The sequence below is a fragment of the Marmota marmota genome, unplaced genomic scaffold, assembly GCF_001458135.2.
Source record: "Marmota marmota marmota unplaced genomic scaffold, marMar, whole genome shotgun sequence".
NCBI classification, from domain to species: Eukaryota; Metazoa; Chordata; class Mammalia; order Rodentia; family Sciuridae; genus Marmota; species Marmota marmota.
The window spans coordinates 3,325,691-3,330,288 of record NW_025999863.1 but is presented as its reverse complement, the minus strand read 5'-3'; the positions used below and the strand labels follow the sequence as shown (position 1 = coordinate 3,330,288).

General features: G+C 63.3%; 1 long non-coding RNA gene across 1 annotated transcript; it reads right to left on the bottom strand.

Moving 5' to 3' along the window:
- Positions 1-1,560: 1,560 nt before the first annotated feature.
- Positions 1,561-4,506, bottom strand: LOC125619427. The gene is made up of 2 exons (XR_007350985.1): positions 3,169-4,506; positions 1,561-3,016 (listed from the first exon to the last, which is right to left on the bottom strand). It is a non-coding gene; the product is annotated as an uncharacterized LOC125619427 (long non-coding RNA).
- Between the last annotated feature and the right edge of the window lie 92 nt (positions 4,507-4,598).

Here is a 4,598-nt window from a genome sequence, read left to right as displayed (position 1 = left end):
GCTGAGCGCTGGGCACAACCGCAGCGACAGTCACACCAGAACCACGCGGGCCTCGGCCCAGAAGAGGCGGCGAGGCTGGGAAGGGCGCGAGTGCTAAGGCCCCAGGCCACCCTGGCATCCCTGGCGACTGGCCACCACCGGCAGGGGACAGCTCTGGCCGGAGTGCTGCGGGTGCGCCACCGGCTGGGGCCGAGCCCTCTCCCCCTCCTCCCTGGTGCAGTCCCGCGCCACCACCGCCCCCGGCACCAGCTCGGGCCTCCACCCTGGCCCCCTCCGCGGCGTCCGGGAGCAGCCAGCCGGGTCCTCCCAGGGCCCACAGCCGGCCGGGCCTCCACGGCTGCCCTTCCTCGGAGTCAAGCCCGAGGTCCTCACGGCCAACGTTGTCATCACTCAAGCCTCAGGTCAGATGTCACAGCGAGGCCCTGTGACCACCAGGTCGACTGTATCTACCCCCGGGGATGTCCACACGGGAAGGAGGGCAGGAGGGCCACGAGCAGGAGGGGTGGCCGGCAGTCGAGGAGGGCACCTCTGAGGAGTGGCTCCTGAGCACAGATCTGAAGGGGACAGAGTGAGGACAGTGGACCTGGGGTGCGGCGGCACTCCGGGTGCAGGGCCCAGCGTGCAAAGGCCCTGGGGCAGGGCTGAGTCGGGAGTGTTCGAGGGGCAGTGCGGCAGGGGGAGGGGAGAGGAAGAGGAGAGGGATGGGGCTCGGGCAGCTTGTGGGTCCTGCGAGGACCCCAGCCAAGGAGGACCCCAGCCAAGGAGGACCCCAGCCAAGGAGGACCCCAGCCAAGGAGCGAGTGAGCGCGTGGGTGGAAGAGGAAAGCTGAGTCCGAGGGGAAGCCGGCCCAGGCCACTTGGCAGGGTTGTCCTAGTGCAGGTAGGTCCCCTTCAGCAGTAATCCAAGACACAAGTCCTGTTTGGGCCGGCGTTTCAGAGGTCCCGGTGTGCGGCCTCACTGTCACCGTGGGCCTGTGGGAGGCAGTAGCCAGGCCCCGCCCTCCCCACGAGGCCACGCCCAACACCTAAAGGCCTCCCTCCAGGCCCCACCTCTTCAGGGCTCCAGCACCTGCCAGTGGTGCTCTGTAGACAGAAGGTGAGCAGAGGGCGAAGAGGCTTCATCTTCGTGCTCTTTTTAAAATCCCCATTGGGAAGCCAGGCGCAGGAGTGAAGGCCAGGAGGTCAGGAGGCAGGGAGGCCAGGAGGCTACCCAGGCGGGAGGCCGGTGCTTCTGGTGAGGGTCTGCAACTCCCACACCGGCTGGGCTTGTTGAGGCCTCGCTGAGGACCAGGTGGTGGGCACAGCCCCTGCCCTGCCCTCCCACCTGCAGGTGAGAAGACCCAGGTCATTTCCCGTGAGAGCCACCGAGCAAGGACAGCCGGGGCCCTGGGTGCTGCCCGGCCCCTTCCCTCCTCAGGAACACGCAGCTGCGGGTGCCCAGAACAGGCCAGTGGCTGCAGAGAATCGAGAGCATCCCAAGACCCCCAGAAGGAAAGCAGCTTGTGCCCCTACCGCCCCAGCGCCTGCTTGGCCTCCCCCGGACGAGGCCACACGCTGTGATTTATTTCATGGCAACAGACTGTGTGTTTAATTGATCCTCTATCGTTAGCATTTAGGTCGCATCTGATGGTCGCTACTATAGATGGCGAAGTGACACCTCGGAACCGTCCCGCTCCCCTCTGATTATGCTCTCTAGGAACCGGGTGACTCCAGCCCCAGGGCGTGCTCCCCTTCCCCCTCCCCTCCCCCTCCCCTCCTCCCCCTCCCCTCCTCTCCCTCCTTCCTTCCTTCGTTCTCTAAAACTGCTTCTTGGAGATCTGGTGGAGACCTCCCTGTGCCGAGGGCCCCTGACACCCAAGCAGTGCACTGACATCTGTCCCTTTAGGGAGCAGGGACCGCGGGGTTGGGCCGCGGCTGCCCTGGGTGGACCACCTTTTCCCTTTTTCCCCGGGAATCTGCGTTGGTCACTTGTTCTCTGGATGGAGGACGCGCCCTGTGGGTAGTTTTCCTCCGCGCAGATTCCCGGGCTGAGATCCTGTCCCCGCCTCCGACCCTCAGGAGACAGCCCAAGTGTGCGGAGCCCGGGGAGGCCCAGCCGGCCTGTTCCTGTTCACACTCGCCTGCGGGGAAGTTCAGCTTACGCATGGGGCCCAGAGAAGGCGACCTCACATATGAAGATAAAACGACTGTCACATCGTGTGTGCGAAAGTGACCCGGGTGTGGTCTCCCATCCCCCCTTCTCTCAAAATATCTTGCACTTTTCATCTTTTCACTTAAGTGACACAGTTGACGACGTCTCTCTGGCATGAATGAGTGGCCCGCACCAACACTAAGGGTCTCCTGAGCACAGCCTCGTGATACTGACAGTTGGTCTGATGGCCAAATTGGCTACCAAGGGACTGCTGGGCAGGTAGCATATACGCGGTGGATCCTCTGGACAAAGGGATAATTCACACCCAGGGTGGGATGGGGGAAGCTCAGATTTCATCATGCCACCCAGACAGCTCTCAGTAGACTATGAATGACTTATTTCTGGAAGCTTCCGTTTAATATTTCAGGCGGTGTTTGACCGCAGGGAACTGGACCCGGGAAAATCAAAACTGCACTAAGGGGACTGCTAATATGTCCATTCCCGCAGCACCCTGAGCCCCAGGGCCACTCAGTCTTCAAAGTTTTCCTTTTTTCAAGGCAGGGTTTCTTTCTTTCTATTTTTTGGTCAAAGGGGTACCGGGGACTGAACTCAGGGGCCCTTGACCACTGAGCCGCACCCCCAGCCCTATTTTGTATTTTATTTAGAGACAGGGTCTCACTGAGTTGCTTAGACCCTTGCGGTTGCTGAGGCTGCCTTTGAGCTCACGATCCTCCTGCCTCAGCCTCCTGAGCTGCTGGGCTTAGAGGCATGCGCCACCGCACCCGGCAAGGCAGGGTCTCTTGATGTCACCCAGGTTGCCTTGGACTCCTGGGCTCAAACGGATCCTCTTCCTCAGCCTCTGGAGCAGCTGGGTCTACAGCATCCCTGGGCCGGGGTGACCAGAAAGTTTTTGATGGTAATTTTGATGCTCATCACCCAGGCTCCGCCGTTCAACCGCCAAACGCAAGCCCTGTTGCTGCTGAGTCCCCTTCCCACCTGTCTTCAAATCGGGTTTGGTTTCCCCCGTTACAAGTTACCTCAAGTCATCGCTAATGGGACGATGAGGAGGCCTGCGCCGTCTTGGTGTCTGCTGCGTCCCTGGGCCAGGCGCAGCTGGGCCTGCGGAAGGCGCTGGTGCCGGGGTGTGGGGCTGGTTCCTGGGCTGCAGACGGCGTCACCTTCCTCCTCAGCGGCACGGTGATGCCGCAGGACACTTTGGCCACCTGGGAGTGTGGGTAGGGGTCGCTGGCCAAAATGGCCTGGTCCCCTGCTGTCACCCTGCACCTGGTGGAAAGTCAGGGTGGGACAGAGAGGGGACGGAGGGGAGAGTCCCCCAGAGCCATCTGGTCTGTCTCCTCCACGACAGTTGGGGAAACCTGGGCCACGCGGGGCACACACCTGACCCAAAGAAATGCTACAAAATGGCGAGGGATGCCTTCTTCAAGTATGGTGACCCGGGCTGGTGGCCACGCCTGTCATCCCAGAGGCTCAGGAGGCTGAGGCAGGAGGATCACAAGGTCAAGCCAGCTTGGGGACCTTAGGGAGGCGCTAAGCAAGGCAGCAGAGCCCGTCTCCACACACACACTAAGTGGGCTGCCGATGGGGCTCGGTGGCTAAGCGCCCCGGCACCAAAAGAAAAAAAAAGTGTGGTGCTGGTGACCCGGGGTGACTTTGGACTGGGACCTGGGATCTACCGAGCATGTGGACGGCCGCCCCTCTCTTGAGGCCCCCGAACAGTGGCAATGCAAGCCCCGGCAGGGCAGGAGGGTCACGGTCATTTCCTGCGCATCTGCCAGTGCCCCGCGCAGGCGCGGCCCTGCCTCTGTCACCTCCTAGCCATTGCGTGTCTTGCCAGTCTGTGCGACTGTCCCCTCTCCTCGGGTCTTGGTTTCTGAGATTTCACTTGTGCCAAGCCAGCTGAGGTCCTCGGTGCCACAGGCCGACCCATGCACTTCCCGCGACAGGGCTGTCCTCTCTGTCCTCCCAAGGTCCGGCCACAGCGGGCACCTCCCCAGGGCAGGGCTCCGCTGGGGCTCGAGGACGCTGCTCGCCCATTCTGCAGGGAGGAAAACTGAGATGGCCCCTGTCCCCTCACGGCCTCAGCAGGCAGAGTGGCATGGGCATGGGGACAGGCACCCGGATGCAGCCCTGGATGCAAAGGGGGAAACCGAGGCACCTGGGGAGGACACTGCCCAGGGCGCCCACTGGGCCCTCTGCGCCCTGCCCCTCAGCCCAGCCCCAGCCCCCGCCGCCAGCCCCCAACTCCCGCTCAGCACCGAGCCCGGGGCTGGGTCCCCTCGGCAGCTCCCCGCGCAGAGCGGGCTTGGCGGGCAGGTGACACACCCGGCGGGCTCAGGCGGGATGCCAGGCTTCAGCCCTGGCCGCAGCTCTGGTAGAGCCGCGCGGGGCGCAGGAAGCAGGTCCTGGCACACGCGTGTGCACGCACACGCACGCATGCAACGCACAC